This window comes from Dromaius novaehollandiae, chromosome 3 (assembly GCF_036370855.1).
Source record: "Dromaius novaehollandiae isolate bDroNov1 chromosome 3, bDroNov1.hap1, whole genome shotgun sequence".
NCBI lineage: Eukaryota > Metazoa > Chordata > Aves > Casuariiformes > Dromaiidae > Dromaius > Dromaius novaehollandiae.
In genome coordinates this window covers 56189680-56211671 of record NC_088100.1, presented here as the reverse complement: position 1 = coordinate 56211671, position 21992 = coordinate 56189680, and positions in this window count along the sequence as shown.

The window sequence follows — 21992 nt, the reverse complement described above, 5'->3', positions numbered from 1 at the left end:
TATACTTTGAAAGTGACATGCAAGTTAATAGGAATACCCAGAAGGGAAAAACGTTACTAATCGCTAAGGTCAGACTACAGACTCTCACTCCTATTTCCAATTTAACATACTGATGTGAGGGCTGGAAATCTGCCCATGCACAAGAAGGCATCAAAATGTCTTCAGAAGCAAATAACTCAGGAAAATATCAGGTAAGCAGGAAATTAATTTCTAATGAGTGTTACAACTGGCCACAGAGTTCAACAGCACTGTATTTCCACAGGTATCTAGAAGGAAAGTACCTGGGACTGGGACACGTTAAAAATGAAGGCAGAGAGTCTGTCAGTGTCCATATATCATTGGGCTGATAAAGGAACATTAAGGAGGCTGATGGACAGTCATCTGTTAAACAGCACTTTGAGAGAAAACACACACAACTGTTTTAATATCAGATAAGCAAAAGGATGTAAAAGAGCGACCCAGGATAGACAATGCTGGCCGAGCTCTGCCTATGCTGTAAGCAATGTTTGACCATGTAGGAAAGATTCAGGATTGCCTACTGGCTTTTAGGATAAATGAAGATTTAATTCATCACACTGCTGTCTGGCTTATAGTCAATTCTATGGAGCTTCTAGGTGTAAGTTGTAATGTAAACACTAGAAAATGGAGTTTAGGAGTAGGAAAAGGGAGAATACTTGAGCAAACAATCTACTCATGTATCTGAGGAGGTTGAAGTAGACAAATTCTACACTCATGAGATGTATTACAAATCCCATTACTTTCAAAGGCATCCAGTTGTCTTACAGTTGCAAAGAGGTTCCTATGGAAAGAAATAGAAATTGGACTCTGACTAAAACACTTGAGATTATTTTTCCTTTTATTTTAATCATTTGCAACGTAGCAGAATTCCTGACTAAGTAAAATAGTCCTCTCTGTATAAATATTTTACAAAACAGTGTTCTAAAATAGTCAAGATTAATTTTCTGAAGCAAATCATACCATACTATTTGATATGTGCTAACATTAGGATCATGATATTGCAGTTCTTAATTTTTTGGAAAGATTTTAGAAAGAAGTATTTTCTGTGCAAGCTACACTTCTCTTTTGTGTGTGTTTGTGTAGGTATGAATAAATAAGGACTGTAAATATAACATAACTGACACCTTTATTGAACAATTCTTTTAATGTGTTCTTGAAAATGTTGAAGAGTTATATTTTTCTTGTGGATTTCAGGAGTTTTGATCTGTTATTAGCAAATTCTCTGAATGGTACGTTCATAAAATAATTTTTGTTTTTATTTCTCCTGGTAGTGCAAACTTAAAGATAATGTATTCTGTACCAGCTCCCCAATAAGATAAAACATATAATGACATTATACAGTAATTTGGATATTTTACTGACTTTATATTCTGGCAATATGTTTCATGCCTCATTTGCTAGGAAACTCATTAGATAAGTGCATACCATGCTTTAATGCAATAGGTTCAGACTTCTTTCTCAGCTAACTTGAGCCCCTGCTTATTTTCTGTACTTTCATGCTTGAGTTAATAAATTGCAAAGTTTTACTCTTCTGTTTGCTCTGTTCTCCTTTACATACCATTTATTGGTGGCTCTATGTTTTGAGAAAGAAGGAAGAGATGAAAAGCAAATTATCCCCTTGGGCTCATGGAATAAAGTTTGCCTTCATACGATCTGTATTCTTATGGGGTGTTACGTTTCACTGAGCTCTCAATTTGTGACAAGAGCATACACTGAAACACAGATATATCAATAGGGGGGAACATCCAAGACCAAACCACAGAGAAGTTTCAAACCCAAACAGTTTTAGCCATGAATTCAGATTTAATAGATCACTTAAATCCATTGAGAGAACTGATATCAAGATCTACTACATTCTAACATTGGACATAAGTAGATTACTGAAGTGCTTATAAAATGTAAAAGAACACTACCACTGTTTAAATATAAGTAGTGCATGTGCATACATATGCATGTGCAATGATACATGTCTGCTGCTAGGTTTCTTAGTTAACCAAGTGACTATCCCACGAGGGGGAACTCAGGAGTGGGTCCTTCAGCAACCCTGTGCTAACCAGGCTCAAGATCTTTAAAGGCCAATGCAGACAGAACCATAGGGGTGCAGTAACTATGGGACACTTGCTTTACCCATCACATCAGCCTGTCTCTGGCCACCCCCTCATGGATACGCCACCACTGGGTCTCTGTACTGATCTCACTGTGTCATTCCTGTGTGACAGGAACAGCAAGGCCAACTGTGATAAATCAACTACTTTGGAAAATATCAGTCTATCAAGTACTATCAGTCCTTGCTTCCCACTGATCTGTGGTGGACACCCAGTACATAGAATCATGGGAAAAGTGTGCTGAGTGACTCAGTGGGTCAGTTCTCTGACTGCAGGCAACCGTGTAACAGATATTTAGTTCACAGGTGCATTCAGTAAACTACTTCAATCACCCCTACACATCAAAGTCCATAAAACACTTCCCAAAACTATATAATAACCTTAAAACTGATAGCAAGAAGTGAAAACATGCCTGGGTAACAAGAAAGAGGGACTGCCAACAGAAGGTAGACGCTCCTTAGGTGTTTGGGAAGTCCAGCTGTGAGCAGCCTCAACCTCCTGTTGAACTTTACCCACAACAACTCTGCTAATGAGGACTGAAGGGCACCTCTAGACTATGTTGGAAGCTCCTGGTTTTGTTGTCGTTATTAATCATTCACATCCAATTTATATATACTGTTTGTTCCTGCAGCAGAAGAAAAGCAGCAAAAACTGTTTGAGTGCTTATGGAAGCTAGAACTCTTTGCTTGAGGATCTCCAGCCCCTGCCCTCAAACCTGCAGTACACACCAAAAGCTCCCAGACAGCTAGGAGACGTGTGTACCATGGCCCTAGCTCCATTGTTCAGAGTACTTACTGGGGCTAGACCTGTAAACTCTTCATCAGAGGGTCACGAGTTTGCAATACAGCACAAAATAACAGGATCACTGTACCATGACCCCGAACAAATAGCTTGCCCTGTCTCTAGCAATTCTCCATAATGTTTTCTCACTGAACTATAAGCTGTTTGGAACAGTGTATGTACATACAGTGCCTGACAAAACCAAGCTGAAATCTTATTTAGGTCATTCAACTAGAGTACTATCAACAATGTAATATTTGTGGTTAGAAAACAAGAGCTAGCAGGAGTGTCAAAGCATCATGCATATAAAAAGAAGTGGAAAATGCAAGTTCTAGCCTTGCAGGGTAATTATTTGGGGAAAAATCTTTCAGTTTTAGGGAGAAGACATATCTACACTCTCCTGGAAATGACTATTTGAGAGGATGTAGAACACACAAACTAGAAGCATCTCTAGTACTGCGTTTTTTTCCTAAAATTAGGTCCCTAGATAGGATCATAGGATCATGGGGTAATTCAGGTTTGAAGGGACCACAGGAGGTCTGTGCTCCAACCCTTGCCCAAAGCTGGCTCAGCTGCACAATCAGACCCAGCTGTTCAGGCCTATGTCTGGCCAGGTCTAGAAAACCTCCAAGGATGCAGCTGCCACAGCCTCTGGGGACAACTGGCTCCGCTGCCGGCCTGTCCTCATGGGGAGAAGACTTGTCTGTACATTGCTTCCAAACACCTGGCTCTGCTGTCCCAACCCCTCCCTGGGATGTGGGGGTCACGAAGCCCCCACAGCCATCTCTCCCTCTGGCTGACCCAGCTCTGGCACCTCAGTCTCCCCACATGGGGCCAGGGCTCCAGCCCCAATCAGCATAGTGGCCCATGGTGAATTAGCTCCAGTTTATCAATGTCTTCCCTGAACTGGGGGGTCCAAGACAGGACACAGCACCAAGACGCGGTTTACTGAGCACTGCTGCATATGCAGGGTGTTCCCTTCTCTTGAGGGCCTGGCCATGTCCCTGGTCACACAGCCCTGGGCACTGCTGGCCATCCCTGCTGCCTGGGTGCTGCTGGCTCCTGCACAGCTCTCTGGGCATCCAATCCTTAGGGCTTCCCGCAGAGCTGCTCCCTGGCCAGTCCATCCCCAGCCAACATCACTGCTGCCTTATGCACTTTGCATTTGTCCATGCTGAATCTCATGAAGGTCCTGTTGGCCCATTCCTCCAGGTTGTCTAGGTTTCTGTGAATCGCAGTCCTGCCATCCAGGCTGGGCCCACCCCAGTTTTGTGTCACCTGCAAATTTGACAAGCGTGCAGTTGGTCATATCCTCCAGATCACTGATAAAGATATTTATTATACAGGACAGGTTGCAGGGCAGACCCCTGCCATACACCACTCGTTAACAGCCACCAGGGAAAGTATGGTCCACTAACCCAGACCCTTCAGCCATGCAAGCTGTCCCACTGCATCTCAGTTGATCCAAGGGAGTCATAGTTTTGGGCAAATACCCAGAGCTCCAGTTCCTCCTGCACTTCTCCCAGGCTGTATGCATTTGGTTACACACATGAACAGGGGGCATCCTGCAGACCCCCACAACCATTGGCCTCCTTTTTGCTGCAACTCTTCAGCAAGGATGGAGCAGGTAATCTCAGTCCATCCCAGAGAAGTGTTGAGAAAGCTCTATGAAGGAAAGTGTATGTGATTATCTCCACTGATTTTACCAGGACTTAGCATGTTAGTGAAATGTTAATTACATCACTTGCGGTGCAAGTAGTTGCTTTGCCTCTGGTTCTCATATGCATAGTACACGTTGCTGTCAGATATTAGTGAGATTATTGTAACCATAAGGGTAGTCACAATAGCAGAACCAGAGAAATAAAATTGTAGTAGGAATAAACCATTCACTAATTTTATTACCAAGGAAACAGTGTAAGTTGTATCTTCTGCAAGTCTAGTCTACCTATTTTCTCAGGCTTTCCATAGGCAGTAGTGTACACGTGTAGTGTGTTAAAAGCTTGTGCAGACAACTGACTAACCATGTCCCTGAGTTGCACAGCAAGGAAGAAACCTGCGTCAGCTCAGATTTCTTTATTTTACTATTTTTCACTTCATCAGCAAAAAATATGATGAAGTCTGAAAGGGATAGAATTTATGGGACAAAAATTGTGTATAAAAAAGCATTTCAAATGCAAATGTTCAGAATTTTCTGTGTATTTTTAAATGGTGCACTCATGCTTAAAGTATTTATTTAGATATTTTCCCATAAATGCCACTGTTTAGCCTAAGCGTTTCACAGGTAAACATTAGTCATTTCATAATTCTTCTCTAATCTGCAAGATAAAACTCAAGAAGAACATAACTCTTGTTTCCCCAAAATATATAACATGTAAGTAAGAGAAAATGAAATGTATAATGGTTGATAACTACCGCAGTCAAAGGAAAAGGAAAATGAGCTTATAGTTCCTCAGGATTATCTACAAAACATAAGAGTTCAAACAATAATATAAGCATGTAAGAAGTGGTAGCTAGCTGAGAATTTCATTTTTTGCCTGTGATGCCACCTGCACTCTTTCTCTTAATCATTCCAAAAGAAAAGCACTGAATAGACTCAAACAGTGTCATTAAAAAATAACCAAAAATGATCTGCCAGTGAAATAATTCCTTCTTCTTCCCTTAAAGAATACTCCTCTCCAATAACAGGAATATTCAGTTCTGGACGTTACAAATTTATGAAATATACAGATAATTAAAGATCCAAATATCCAGTAGTTCTGCTAGGAATTGTCTTTCCCTCTGATTCCCACTGAATTCCCTTTAATGCTTTGAACCCCAGTATTTTGGTTTCTCTCATGTCCTGGTGTATGGTTTGTCTGGATCTATGTCATTGCTTATATGGATCTAAAAATAATTATTTCAGGTTGCTTCCAGAGATAAATCTTATTGTAACTAAAATATCAATCCTTATGGAGAAGAAGAAAAAAACCTCAGTAATTAATATAAACAATTTCTGTGTAGCACATAATAAAGGACAGTGTCTGAATAAGGCTTTTTTGGTATTCGTAGGGATGACCTACATAACTAGCTCTGGCTTTTCCTTCTCTTAAGTAATGCAGGAATCTCATACTCATACTGATAAATTCTTTATACTACACCATCATGTATTCCCTTTACATGATGCATCATGCATGGCTTTTTTTTATGTTATGTGTTTTAGATACAGTCCCATGCACTTATGTTTTCCTGAGGGAGGGAGATTGAAGAAGATGTGTGAACAGAAGGGGGAAAGTGTTGGCATGGCACAGCACTTACCTATGCAAGCATAGGCAGCACACGGTCTCTTTATCTTAGTTGTGCAATAGTTGAATAATTCTGGGCCCACACATCTCTTTTAAAGTATTGGAACCACTTAAAAAGTTATACATAAAGCAGGAGAGAGAGAAATGAAAGCAGTATGTACTCCAGGGTCTTCAAACACTACACATTTTTTTTTGCAAAATGCATACTCTGACATCTTGTTTCTGCTTAACTTAATGACTCAAACTCAAAATTTACAGGTGATGTTCACCTCTGTAACATCCTATCAGCCTTTTCATGAGGAAAAGACTGATTAAAGCAGAATTGTCTCCCCAGAACAGAGCAGCGCAGAGCGCCAAAGTTATTTGCTTTTCCCAATGTTCCTGCTGTATACTCAGTTTGGTTCCCCTATCATGTATCATTTTTTTTCAAGAGCCTTTAAGGTACTGTGACCAAGCTGCAGTATTCTGAAACTAATTAATCTGTGGCGCATTTGTACGAAGCAACTGCATCTCATTATAGATATATATCGCTGTAGTGAAAAGCAGCTTAATCTTTCTAATATCTAGTGTTACAGGGTTTATTACACAGCTTCTGGCATGCCAATTTTTCACTTTTTTGACTATTTCTCTAATGATTGTTAAACATTCTTACCAAGGTGCTCCGGTAGCTCATTACTCAGTTTAAAGCTATTTAGAGTGCAGTTATTAATGCCTGTGGAGTGTAACCAAGGCTGTATTTATTAGTGCATGTGTGAGGCCTGGGTCAAAATCAGAGTACATGGCACTACCTGTTGTCCTGACACAGGGTCCCCCACATGCTCCCTGGGAGCTCACAAGCTACTTTGCACCACTGCAGGCAGGTGTGCCAAAAAGAATAAGAAAGGGAGAGAGGGGCTGTGATAATAAAAACTGTGTGACTGAATGAAATGTTAAAACAACACCACAAATTCCTCTAATTTAATTTAATGCAACCTGCCCTCTGTGACGGTTGCCCAGGTTAAGTGGTATACAGAATAATAAAATGGTACTGAGTTGAATTCCATGAATCCTGCTGAAGATCCTTCTCCTTCCCTTATCCTCTCCTCCATGCCCTAGTATTTTCCAATGGTATATACTGGTGGCTACAGAGTAGATTTCTGTGCAGATGAAGCGGAAATCTTAATTTTAAAAAGTGGGAGTCTGCAGCTAGGTTCTGAAATCTCATTTTTTAAAGGTTGACCTTTGGGTTTTCATAGCAATACTGAACATCCTGATTTTTCAAAGCAGGCACTGTGGTGTGGAAATGCAGATTTTATATTTGTGTTCATCCCTTCATATTTTAAACAGCTTTTCTAGGTGACTCATACTTGTACCATTTTCACAAAAAAAATCCAAAAATAATTTTATGTAGATGTGAACGTTTGGAAAGTGCCTGCTTTACACACTAACATTCACAGCTGTCTGCATGCATGAGTACTGATGTGTGAACATTATCTGTTTGGTACTTTTCTTAATTTTATTGTTCTATTTTCTTTGACTTACGATGTTTCAGTAACCCAATTAAAGGCCAGATATAATACCATGTGACCGCAACTTTTGCACATCATAAAAATTCATTGTAAGAAGACTGCAAACAACCCTTGTGCCTACAAGCTATTCAATCAAATTAGCAACTGATTATAACTAATAAATACTTTCTCAGAAATGAATGCACAAAAGAAGGCCAATTTTAACCCTAACATATCTGCAAGGAGTAAGACACTCGACTCCAATCCAAACACAAATAATTGCCCCAAATAGAGTTCCCCCAAGATACTTCTTCATTTGTTTCTTGAGTTACTTTTGTTTTCGTATCAGCAATAGCAGTGTTCACACTGCACAGCAGCAAATAGCTAATTTAGGAGAATGAATCACCAAACCATTTCACAGCCTGTCAATATCATATCAATACTGAGAATTGCTATTGTTTCTGCCATTAACAACCCGTTCAAAGCAAGCTGCTTAAGGGAGATATGTTATTGGGTGTGGTATGTTGCCCTGACACATTCATTCCGAATTCCAGAAGAGATGCAGACTTCGGGGAAAATCTCTCCTTCCTTGCTTATCGAGCAGGGCTGTTGAAACCTTGACACTTCCAATTTGCAGAGATCTATGCAAACCTTTCTCCTGGCGTGGATTCAAGCCTCCTGAATTTCACTGCGAGCTTTAGGTTTGAATTAGTCCAAACTCCACAGCGATACTCAGCCAAAATTGTTAATTTCTGCCAAATTCACAGAGCTTTGAATGGTTTCCATTTCTTGTTAAATCACAGCTCTGTACAGCTGGCTTAGAAATTAGTTCGGCTTTGGCAGTAAACCCCCAAATTAAATCTGACTCAGTTCTGCACCCACACCAAATCACGCTTAGTAAGTCCAAGCCTGCACTGGGGAGGGAGCAGAGCTGGGGGGCACGGAGAACGCGCAGCCCCTTCAGTGGCAATAAGCCTCCCGTTCTGACCCGCTCTGGACTGAAATGACTCACTAGGTGCTGCAAAGAGGCGACCAACAGGATAAATGTACCCTAATTCTGGCCACCGTGATTCCTTCTCTCCAGCCACGATCACATCCGGCGTTTCATATATTCCATGTAGCTGTGCTGTCCTCATTTAGCTAATAATCACTATATCCCTATCATCTAGCACTGTCTAAATCTCAAGGACAAAACCTCCAGATAAATTCTCCCTATTGGCAAGCTGCAGTTTCCAAAGGCAGCAAGTCAAGGATCAGGAACAATAATACCGAAAGAGGAGCAAGTCACTTCTGCTGGGGCTGTTTGGTGTTCTTTTTTTTTATTTTGGGGGGGTTTTTTGCTACAAAATTTAAGGCAGGGATTTGCTAAAACTCAGGCGCAATTTTGAAACATGAAAATTTTCTGATTTTGGAAAGAAAAATTAATATTCTCTAATATAAAACTAAGTCCAGTCAACTAACAAATTTCGTTTTCTCATCCCAAACGAAGCTTTTGTCTTCATTTCAGTGTGCTGTGATTGAAAGTTACACCAGCAGGAAGGAAGATATATTCACATCTTTGCTTGTCAAGATAAGAGTGGAGTCCTAAAAACTTCAAAAGCACCCTAGCTATAATTTATATTTCCATTTTAAAGTCTAAAAGGACAGTGCAAGAACTGCGTTTTCTGTTCTACCCAACTTCATTTGCAAAATATTCCCTCATTTGACAACATTCACAACTCTTAAAACAAAGCATATTTAATTGTATCATAAAGCTAGCTGCTTTAGAAAATTCAAACTGATGTTTAGTCTAAATCTAATGTCAGCTGCAACAAACTTTAACACAGGCTGCACTCAAATCTATGCTACAAAAGCATTTGACTTAGAACAGCACATTGTTTCAGGCAAAATAATACAAAATCAAAATAAAATAAAATAATTTAATTTCAGTTTCCTTTAGGGGATTTCCTGGGCAAAGCACACAGCCCACTGTTTCCAGATGTGCTTACAGCAGTGCTCTGTTGTTGCAGAGTGGTATAATGTAGGCAAACATCAGCGAGTGGCCTAAAAATACAGGGAGGATCTTATTATTTTTTATCCTTTTTAATAAAATGAAAATCAAAATCTTTTTTTTTCCTCACAATTGTTATCTCTGTCAGCAAGTTCAGGAGGAAAATCAATGAGTAAAGAGCCCCGGAGTGAGAAGCTACTCTCTCTGCAGGAGGGTGCGCTTTGCCCCTGGGGCCAATGTCCTGGTGCAGGGGCAGGCGGGGGACCTGCAGGGCAGGTGCTGCGTGGCTTCCACGCTATGGCTGGTTTTAAACCATCAGTCTGACAGCTTGTGCAAACACCCAGGCCATTTCACAGGATAATGTTTTTAAAGGGCCAAGCTCAGAGACTTGCATCAGCTTGGCAAAAAAAAAATAAGACACCTGGTGTTTTTGTCTCCTCATACTACATTCATCCTCCTTCTCCTTTCCTCACCCTCTCCCGATAGCTCCCTCTCCTCCCCTCCTCAGCTGCCTTTCTGCCTCAGGCAGATGTTAACTGTATAGGTCAGAGGACAACACATATCACAGGAGACTTCAACCTGTGTATGGCTGCTAAGCTGCCTTAGTAAAAATACATATTGATGATAATGCTAATAGTGATGAGGAGAATGACAGGTTTTTAAAGTGAAAACATCCTGGAAAAGGGTATGGGGAGAAAAGTCATGCAGAAGGCAGAACGATGGAAGATCTGGGATCCCTTCACAGGAGGGTTTTGGCAGAAGGAGAACGGGGACCAGAAAGAGCCTCTATCCCCATGCTTTTTTGCTTTATATTTCTCCTTTCCCCTTTCCAATTCCTATCTTACTAGTCTTCTCCCCTTCCTTCCTTGTACACTTGGCCCTAATACTTCACTCTTCAGACTCGCTCTCCTCTCTTCTTTGTTCCTTTTCCCCTTCCCTCTTTCTGTGTCTGGGAGATGTAAGGCTCACCACCAGAAAAGCCTGGCTGCCTCCCAGACCTGAGGATAGGAGCATCTTTCCTACCGAGCCCCTCAAATCCTCATCTTTCCTACTGAGCCCCTCAAATCTGCCTCTGCAGCCTCCAAGGACCGATTCCCTCGGCTCAGCAGCCGGCTTCGACAGCAGTGCTGCACGACAGACACTGACACCGCAAGAAGTGCTCTTTAATCAAATGCTTATATTAAAAGGATCCAAACAGTCCTAACGGAAAAGGAGTGTATTTAATATGTTCTTGGTATGCTAGGACTGATTCCTTTAATCCTTTACATAGTATTTCAGGCAACAGTCATTCATTGTATTAACATATCCCGGATTTTCTAGTCATCACGTTATCTTCTGCTGTTTAACACACCACCAAACATTTTCCATTTCTGCCCTAGGATCTATTTCCTGCTTTATGCTAAACTTAATCCTTTTTCACATTCCTTTTATAAATTCTCATTCCTTTTAAAGAATTATTATGCTAATTCCAAGTCAAGTTATGATCATTTAAGGATGCAGTTGTGAAAGTAACAGAATGTTATTGTTCTCACTGAGTTGTAGCATTTACAGTATAGCTATTTTTATGAGAGATTAAACACCTCCAAATTTATAAAGGGTATTATGGTTTTTAACTACAAAATTAAATGATAGCGAGAAGAGAATGAAATCAATATATTCAGACCAGGAATCGATAAAATCTGAAATAATTGGGATGATCCTTTTGACAGAGAGAAAGAGGTAATACATTTTCTACACTGTTGCACAAGCTTTATATCAGAATAAACAGTGATCTTACAACCCATGTCATCCAAAGAGACATTTCTGGTGTCCCTTGCCATAAAACTGGAGCTATATAGAGGAGAATCACTCCCAGAAGTTTTCTTCAAGACTGGAGAAAGGGGCTTTGGGAAAGTGGCAATTATTCTGTAATACTCTGGAGGGTGTTCACGCAGGGAGTTATTCCAGAATAGCTTGTTTCACTATCCATGCATGCTGGTGAGTTTGTACATGTTGGCAGTCCCTCACCACTTAAAAAAAAAAGAAAAGAAAAGAAAAGAAAAAAGGAGAAAAGGAGAAAAGAGCACAAAGGGAGAAGATATACAGACTTGTGAAACTGAGAACTTCTGAAGCGAGCAGTGTAAATTTGACTTTAAAAAAATGGTGAGCAAAATCGTCTGATCATGCAGGAGAGATTATGACCATTTATACATATGTGCAAAGGGATTTACCATTCTGTGTGTGCTGCAATACGGAAAAATATGGAAGATGGGAAACTGGAATCTCATGTAGAGAAGAGTGCATGATCAAATGGCTTTTAACTGACATTGCAGCAATCTGTAGGAGCAATGAGCTAGGGCACTGCTCTCTTATTATTTGCGCAGTCACTAATACTAGTACAAAATATTCACAGCAGTGCTGTTGCTCTGCTCTCCGTCCCATGTGGATATAAACAGTCCTTCAACTGGGGGAAGGGAGGAGACAGGGCTCAGAGTATGGTACCAGTCCAGCAAGAGCTAGGTTACAGCTAAAAACGAAAAATCCTAACCTGAGAACAGAGCAGGACCTGTAAGACCCTGCTGCTTACAGGGGCAATGCCTTGCTTGCCGAAAGGGGCACAGAGCAGCAGGTAGTGCCCCGTGGTAGGACCTGCCAGGGCCTCTCAGAGACCTACTGCTGCCCGGGGAGCTCCTGGAGGCAGGCAAATGGGACTTTCCTTCCTTCCTTCCCAAAGTGGAAGCAAGGCCAGGAAGTAAGGGAGGAAACCAAAGGATTTGTTGGTTTTTCATACTTCAGCAAGAAGCCTTGCTTTCACCCTGCATCAGGGCACACGAGCTATCCTGAGGGAAGTGCCCTTGCATCTCATCCTTTTTTTCCTCCTGTTTTTCTTAATCCAGTCACACAAAGGTAAATTAGTATGCAGGGTATAAGGCAGAGGGGAATGAGGCAGTCATGGGAGATTTATAAGAGAAGGAGATTTTGGCGTCTAGGATAATGTAATGCAAACAAGAATTCCAAAGCACAGAAAGAAATTAGAGATTTACTCTGCCCAAGAAGAGCACAAAGATATCAAGCCAAAGGGAAAACTGTGCATCCTCAACATCAGCCAAAGGCAGGGATAAGAACAAGAAGATCTTTACATCTTCTTACAGATGGTACTATGTGTGTACATTTGAGAATGATTAGCATTAAAGTATGAGATATGAAGGTCACTTATCTAAGCTTCCATCCAGCCCAAAGCAATGTAGATGTTCATATATACTCATTACTTTGAAAGCTCAAATGAGTCGTAAAATGGGAACTAAAATCTTCCATTTCCCAGCATTATTGCAGAGTTTTGTTAGTTAATACAGAACAAATTCTCCCCTGCATCAATACAATCTTTTTTTCACGCTATTTAAGAAACGAGGAGTTAGCAACAAAAGCTCCATTTCATTACTGTTAATTTTGTTATTATCTGCCATGTTTTTAAGCTGCCTCATCATCATCCTTCTCAGTTTCCATCAGTTTAGTAACCAAACCATGCAACTACAGCTGCTTCCCAAAATATCACGACTGTTACTTTGGCTTCTTGATAATGCCGAAGATTAAGCTTTGATTATCTTGTTTCAGAGCAATAGAAAGCAGTTTCAGGCAGATCTTGTCTCCAGACTAAGATACTTAAATATAGGTGTCAATATGTGGTAGATGCCTATGTCAATGAGACTTCCATTTGCTTTAATTGGAGTTCACCCACCAAGCTCACATATAGACATCATTTAGGTATCTTTATTTGGAGCTGAATCCCACCCTAAACCCTCACTGGTGGAATTACATGGGAATCTGTTAATGTTTTAACAATATGTATGGTGAATTCCTGCAATTCTTATTTTTTCTAGAAGGCAATTGTACACAAACAAGTGCATATGTGGGTATGCATGTTGAGTGTGCACAAGCGCATACACAAATTGAAGGTGGGTATCTCTTCAGTCATGTTTCCTCTAATGATGAAATTAAACTGAGTATGTACATATGGTTTTTCTTATTTCAACTCATGAGAGTAGGTGATAGTAGCAGATACCTTTGCTATGGCATTACGACTTTTCCTCTTCAGTTGTCGCATTCTGTCTGTGCTGTTTGTATCCTTGTCAAGGATGTCTATTGCCATCTCTCTTGCAAACAGCCACTGGCACCACTAGAAGCAAGGTTGTAACAGGTTGATTTATCACTGTCAGAGGTATTCTATTTCATTTTATCTCAAATGACTGTTATTATTAAAGCACTTTTGTGATTACAGAATTATTTACATGCTCACTATTTGATATTAAGGAAATCATTTGTGGTTTTGCAAGAGAAAATTACCAGGGGCCTGTAACTTTCTCACCTCTTATTTTGTATTGTTAGGTGGAAGCACAGCACTCTCTTTTCCCATATAAATTGCTGCCTGTAAAAGAGAACATTTGCTGCTCCCACTGCAAATGCCATGGTTTTCATATTGATTTATCATTTTCAGTGGGACAGTTATCTCAGCAACTAGTAACTCCTGTGATTCTTTTAATGTGACCCAGCAAAGGGGGCAACCTTCCCAGTTAAGGTGCCACTGGACTGAAAATCTGCCAGTGCTCCTCCATTTCCCTACACTGAATGTTTAGTTTTCCCACAGTAGATGTCTGTCAAAATCACTCTGGATTGCACTATCCTTTTCAGCATTCACAGTTTACTCTCAAGCTTTTGTACCCTCTGGGACTTCATTCCTATAGTTCCATCTCCCTGTACACAATAAAACCTTATCTACATAGAGGTCTTTGTGGAACTCCCTTAATATCTCACTTTATCATCAAATAGTGCATGTAGGGATATATAAAGTATACCAAAGCTTTTCAGCAGTGACTCGCTGCAAAGATTGGTTTAAAAACAGACAAAAACAAGTAAAAGAGCTCAGCAACATTGTAAAATTGCATCTTACCTGGTCATCCAACGCAATTGAATGTCCACATGATAATGTTTGTCTGAATTGAATGTGAAGTCCTTTGAATAGAGAGGATCTTAGTGAACAAGTTAAACTATGTCTTGACGACAAAGGGAGAAGGAAATTTTTTCTGTGCAACCAAGAAATACAGGAATTATGGCTGCATAAATGAGCCCCCCCCAGCTTTCTTGGCGAGCAATCTGAGTGGCAGACCTCATTCCCGGGCTTTCCACTTACCTGGCTTGTTCTTGATGTGTTAGGAGAAAGGTTCCCTCTGTCCTCTCCCTTCGTAGGCCCCCTGTGCAAGGTGAAAGTGATGGGAGCACTAACATAACCACAGCAAACATTGAGATAATTGCAGCTCACAGCCCTTGCCCTTTGCCCAGGCAGAGGATTACCAAGGTCCATAAAATTAAGTCTGGTCCTGACAGCTTTATTGGATGAGGACTGCAGTGCCTAGTCCTGTGCAGGACTCAGCTGCAAGCCTGGCTGGTCCGTCTGGGTTGCTCTCACCTTGAGCAAGGACTCCTCTGGGAAGTTTCAGCTCCAGTTCACATGCACACCAAGGGGCTGGGCTGATCACCCCAGCTGAATTGTTCTGCCTCTATCAGTTACCTTCTGACTACAAAGCTGCCTTGGTTTTGTTTTGCTTTTTTTCTGATTTGACCCTCCAACCTCAAAAATAGCCTTCTGCTTTTATATAACCTCATGCCTGCTGACAACATAAAAAACAATTAAAGCTGGCTCAGTGCTGTTATTAAACTGCCATCTAGCATAGCCACATTTGAGGATACGCTCCTTGCATCTACAATACGCTGGCTTATCTGCACCCACCAGAGGTCCCTCATAGCACTTTATTCTCCATGACAAGCCTCATGTGGCAAAACACCACCAACAAACTTGGGACTCGCTGCAAATACATCCTCAGCCGCTTGTATTATAACAGGGGTTCTGTTAATTTTTATTTGTTCAAGGCTTAAATTAAGACTAAATGGACCCTACACAGGCCTATCACAAGTAATTCGCAATCTAAGAAAGTAGAAGCGATATGAGCAATCTGCTGGGGCAGACGAACAAGTCAAAATTGTTTGTCTGGGCCTTGTCTGACTACACTGGCAGGTGATGGGAGCATTGCATTTACTTGGTTTTTCTTCTTCATAATCAGACCTTAGAAAGGAGGGTTTCTTTATCATTTTTAATAAAAGCTGAGTGTCTCAAAACTTCTAATGACTCCAGAAGATAGGATTTTATGGAAAGCACAGGTTATAACAGGACTTATATAACAAGACACTGTCTTGAGTGGTGATGATACATAAAAAGCATCAGTAAATATTATTCACCAACCCCTTCAATCAACAAATTTCACAACTGGCTCTCTCCACAAAGGCAGCTGCATGCACGGGCATGGTGACTGACTCTGCCCCCCAATGCAGAGGTGGTCTCTCAAGTGCAGGAACTGTGCAGCAAAATTCACACTGGCAAAAATAAATAGTATTAAGGTGACAAACAATTGCAATAAACTGAAGAGGAAAGATGTGTGTTCTCTATTTCTTGATGTGTTCTGGAAGCTACGCATTAACCAAATGCATATGGCTGGCTAAAGAACTAGAGGAATCTCACAGCTTATGTTTCACGGGAGGTGAGACTAGCCAACCTATTGATTTCTTTTGGCCTTAAGATTTAAAATCTATCCATCTTTGCCAATATGAAGCGTTGTATAAGACCAAATTCATGCTGAGGGCTTTTGTATATAAACATGAAAAAAATAAGCAAACTCCTTAACCTGTCCTTGTGATCTGAAATAGCAGCACGGTGCAGTTTGATGCCTCCCAGTAACTCGTAGGCTCAGCCTGCAAGTGAAAGTGCGCAGAGCAGATGGGTTTCCACCCTGCCAGCCTGGCACAATTTTGTCCTTTCCATAGCACACAGTAGTAGCAACACAAAGGTTAACAGGCCAAAGTGTGCACATGCAGGAGCAAACAGGAGTCAGTCCTTTCACCAGGTGTCCTATCACAGCAGGGGGAACAGATGGGAAAATCAGCAAAATTTGAATGCACAAAAAATCTGCTCCACAGGGCAGAATGTTACTTATTTCAAAATATGACCTTCCAGAAGAGAGCTTCCTTCTGAAACCATTAGCTCAACATTGCTTTATGTTAAAAATAAATTTTAAGAATTTGAGGTAAGCAACAGGTCTGGTGCTTCTGGGTTTGTTCTTGAAAAGACAAATTTACAACTGAATCATTCATTAGAAAGTCAATTTGCAGCTCTGACAAACAAGTGAAGAGCTATTCAAGTCACGGTATTGCCAATAGTATTAATGATCTTAGTAATGAAAAGCTGATGACTTTTAACAAGTGTTGTCTGACACACAAGATAAATACTATTAAATATGAGAAGTCTCTTTAATTACAGATGGAGTTTAAAGGCTTGAAGAATGAAGCAAATTGGTATGCTGTTGTGTCCTTTAGCTGTCACTTGGCCGAATAATGCCATAGCTCAATTACTGTGAGCATCGCTGGTGCCTAAGCCTCAGCTCCCAACAAACTGGCTGCACAGGCTTCATTTCTGAGTCTTTCCACCAGGAAACAGCAAGTTTAAGGCAATACAGAAACAATGGTTAACGGTTCCGTACAACCAGGTAGTACAGGTGATGCTGGTTCCCTGCTAACAAAAAGGTTTTAATCATGTGTTTGTTTTTCCTGCGCAAGAACCATACAGAGCTGTCCTTGGCATTTTTTTTCTCTAAGACATTTGTATTCCCTGTGGCATATTGTACCTTTAGGAGCATTAAAAAGGCAAGGTCCAACACTTGATTCCTGACCAAGTTTTCAATATAGAACTCAGTAGGCTGTTATTTTGTTCCCTGTGATAAACAGCCTGCTTTAATACTTTTACATGCCAATCCTGCTTTCTACCAAGATGGTGAATGTCTGTTTAAGAAAAAATTCCTTTCCAGCCTTCACACTTCCTTACTTCTGTATTTTATAACAATTTTTAAAACAGAAAATAAAAGATGAGTCTTTTTCTTTTTAACAGGTAGCATGCTATCATAATATTTCAGGTGAATCTATCAAAGTCTTCCAGTGAATGAAGTTTAACCTATTCCTATGTATCCCCCCAGCAGCAGAAACACAGGAGAGAAATACGATTTTCTGAAATGTTCATACTGATTTGGAGGGTAGGCATGTAGTGCAAGGCTTCTCTGAAGGGGAATCAGAGGAACCTTTCTCTAATCATAGACAGATTAAAACTAGGATGAGGTACTTTGTACACAGCATTTTCTTAAATCAGATTTCACTTTTGATTTAATTGGATCTTTGCTTCATTTATGACTGAAAGATATAAAATGTCACTTAAGATATATGACATAAGAAAAGACATAAAAATGTCATTTGTCAAAAACATAACATATATAAATTTAATTTTAATGGCATTTACACAATTACAGTTCATATATTAGAAAACTCACAGTTTCACTTAACAGAGAACTAAAATAAAAATACTCTTAAGGAAGGTCCTTTGAAGACCTGCTATCCAACCTTCCTTTCCTATATTCTGAGGGAGGAGAAATGAGCTTCTAACATGTGCATAAGACATATAAAAATATTTGGCATGAGTTTGTAATGCATGTGTTCACAAACTTACTATACCCACACATATAGGAAAGATTCTGTATTTGATTTTAAAAAATCATTAAATTTATTTACTTATACTTGACTAAAAAACAAATTCTAGCCATGTGTGGAAGTATGGAGAAGAAAAGAGAGGGAACAGAGGAGAAAACCAGTTTGTGAACTATCTTAGCTTCACTTACCAGTTGTTTTAAAATAGAAATAAAATCTATTTCTCCTCTGTGACTTCCTAAATGGCAATTTAGCTATATTTCCTATACTACTAATTTTCTCTTCTCTGTCACAGATATTGGAATTCTTTGGTGGGAATCATTTGGCAGTGCTTTGAATAGCAATTTGGATGTCATACAGGTAAGCACCTAAGCTGACAAGAACTACCTGGGCAAACTTCAGGAGGAACTGAGGCTCTGCTGCACCTTGCAGGACTGCTGTTTTACATTCTGTGCTGCCACGTGCTGTGGACTCAGAGCCCGTCGCTTTTTACAGGATTATGAAGTACTGTACAAAACACTCTGCTCCCAGTTGTCAAGAATTACGGGACCCGACCCTGCAAAATGCAGTGTGTTTCCTGTGGGATGTTCCTTTTTATTGCTGCTAGGAGCTGAGGCCCCTCAGTCCTTCCAGGAGCTGCTCGGCGCACTGCAGGATCCGGTCCATTTCAGCCTGTTGCCATTCCTTTTGTCCTAATTGTCATTGCCATAGAAACCGACATAAAGTGCATTTGACTTAAGAAGGAACCACGATTAATATTTTGTAGTTCTAACTTAAAATGTTATTAACCTTTCCTAATCAGAACCAGATACTCCCAAATTTTGAAAAGATGCTGTATTTCATTAGGGCCTGAAGGTGCCTCCACTAAAATCATTGGAGGTGCTAAAGACATGCCTTTGACTTTTAATGGGAACACGGCAAACTCCTGAGTATCTGAACTAACCACAGGAATTTTTTTGAATTATGGGGTATGTCACCGCATGAAAACATGGAAAGAGTTGCATAATCTTTATAATCCTAAAGAGCTTTTCCATATTTATTGCTCACCTTCTTCTGGCCTAAGAAAGAAAGGCCAAAAGGAGATGTTGAAAGGAGGCTAGGAGGGGATCAGCAGAAAAAAAACACAGTATGAATAGGGTGTGGGTACTGTCATATTATCAGAAGGAGACTAAAATTCTAACTTATTTGATTATGGAATTTTTATGTGATTTGTAAGCCAAACCCTTGACTGCCCTCATTTTACCAAACAGACCCAAACTCTGTAATTCGTGATACCTATGGGACCAAGGCTGTGTCATCTGTTGGTTTTTAAACCGATATAACACTGCAGCAACTTGTTAAAAGATGACACATAACAGTTTGTTCAAGCTCACCAGCTGTATGGCCAAACCTGTTTGCTGATGCCTACCTTTGGTCTACTGGAGGAAAGAATTCATTGTGCCTACTGGAACTGTCTTTACACAACCTGTTTTTTCTGAGTGGGAACATGGATTGACCTTTTTTTTTGTATTATTTTGGTCAATAGTCAGCTCATAGGCATCTCAGAAGCACTGTGGGAAGGACGTAAGTCAGCAAACTGCACAATCCGTAGCTACAGCTGTGGTAGCTTTAGCAACTAGGTCTTTCTTGGGGAAAATCAGAGTGTAGAGGTATCACGGTGTATATCACTGTGCTCCAGATCTTTGGGTGCACTGTGACAGCCTTCAGCTGCCTCTCCAGCATAAATCAGCAATGGGAAGACACACACACAACTGCAAGTACACAGCATCTTAGTTGTCCTGGGACCTTCACAGCAGCTCAGCTGAAGTTCCCGATGCAGTAAGGACAGCTAGGGAAAGCACGGTAAAATCATTGCATTTATTTTAGGTCTCTTTAGCTGTTGTAATGGCTTCATAGCTACATGCCACGAGTTTAAGCTGCTCTTACTTTTGCCCAGAAGGAATAGCCTGCTGATCACTGGAATGCAGTCTGGGTTTCACGCCACCTTCATGCCTACATTTCATCAAAGGCAGAATTCCTATCAACTCTAATGGTGCAGTATCAGAGGGAGAGTATTCCTAGAAATCACTTGGGGATCTGGCCACTCTATTTAGGTGTAATACAACAGATGATGCACCGACTCCTGAAACAAAAACATTTTCTCTCTCAGAAAATGGAACTGTAAAAACAAAGTGTTAATAGTTCATCTGGTAAAAGCTTCACAGCGTGTTTCATCGCACAGCAGTTAGGAACTGCCTTAACTTTCTTTCTGCTTTTAGTGCAAAGAACAACATAAATCCTCCAAATGCAACAAAACTCCACGTACAACAAAATTCTTCATTTCCATATAGTTTTACATAGTCACAATTTAACTTACACTGACTTTGTTTTATTTTTGTTACTTTTTGTACAGATCTGCCTTGCAATCAAGCCTTAAAAATGCATGCAGGTTCATAACTTTGAATAAACCATATGAATATCACTAAGCTGCATTGCAAAGAGAATTTGAAAAACCAACCAAAACTTAATACCTAGAGTTATAAACTGCAGGAATATTAAGACCTTATCTGGTAACAGCTTCACAGTATGCCATCTGGAAAATAAACATAAGTGATAGTGAGGTTCTTCTTAGTTTTCTCAACCTAAAGTAACCCTTTGCATTTTTTCCTGAAAAAACAACCAGTCAGACAAACCCCACAAGGAACCAAAACAGATTTAACATACATACAAACACATACATGAATCTATCTGTGTCTATTGATACAATAGATGATGTAGTTTAACATGTGATTATATATTTCTCACTTTATATTCACAAAGAATTCACAAAGAAGTGTAATACCAACTTTAATCCACTATAGAAAACAATTAAAAGCAATAAATACATGCTTATTTAAAACAGAATTCCATTCAGCCCAGAACCTGCCAGCACACCTATATCTATATTCTTCCTTCAAGTAATATTTAGCATTCTTCCATCTATTTACATGCTTACATGAAAATATAGATACTGCAGTCAGGGAAAGCAAGAATGTCTTATCCCTGTTTTACAGGTGATGGAGTAGCAAAGATGGAAATATTCAAATAATAGCCCCAAGGCACAGGACGAACCAGTATTAGAGGCAGAAACAAAATTCAAGCATAAACAAGACTGAGAGAAAAATAAAGCATAAAATCCAGTTTAAGCAAAACTGCATAATTGTTGTAGAAAGGTCTTCCAGTATAGGCATGGCATGGGGGGGAGTGAGTTGGAGTGACCGATTTTTTTGTCAAATTCAGAGACAGAAGAGAGCTCTGCTCCTGAATGGCCAAGCAATTCTGATACTCACATCAGATGTGGGAAAGAAAGGCTCTTGCACCTGAGCTAAAGTAGATAAGGGATGGTTTTCAGCATCCCATGTGAATGTCCCAAATACTCAGCTGCTACTCACTGCTAGTGTCTTCGCTCCAAGGAGACAAATAAAATGAACATAAAAAGGTTTCAGTTCCATCTCAGCCTAAACCACGAAAAAAGAAGAAATGTCAAAAATTTTCCAGGCAGGGAAAATATTCAGGGAGCTATATTCAGGAATCATGGACTCCCAACCACATATTTCTTTCTCCATACTACTTCTACATAGGAATATCTTCCCATCAGACCAACACAGAAGCAGCAGGGCTGGGAGATGCAGCCAAGTGCAGCCATGTGCAGACACTAGGAAAACCACAAAATATTCCCCGGAGCAGCAGATGCCTGTGTTTAGATTGCTACAGAGATTGAGGAGAAACAAGAGAAGGAAAGCTCAAGGAGAAGAAAAAC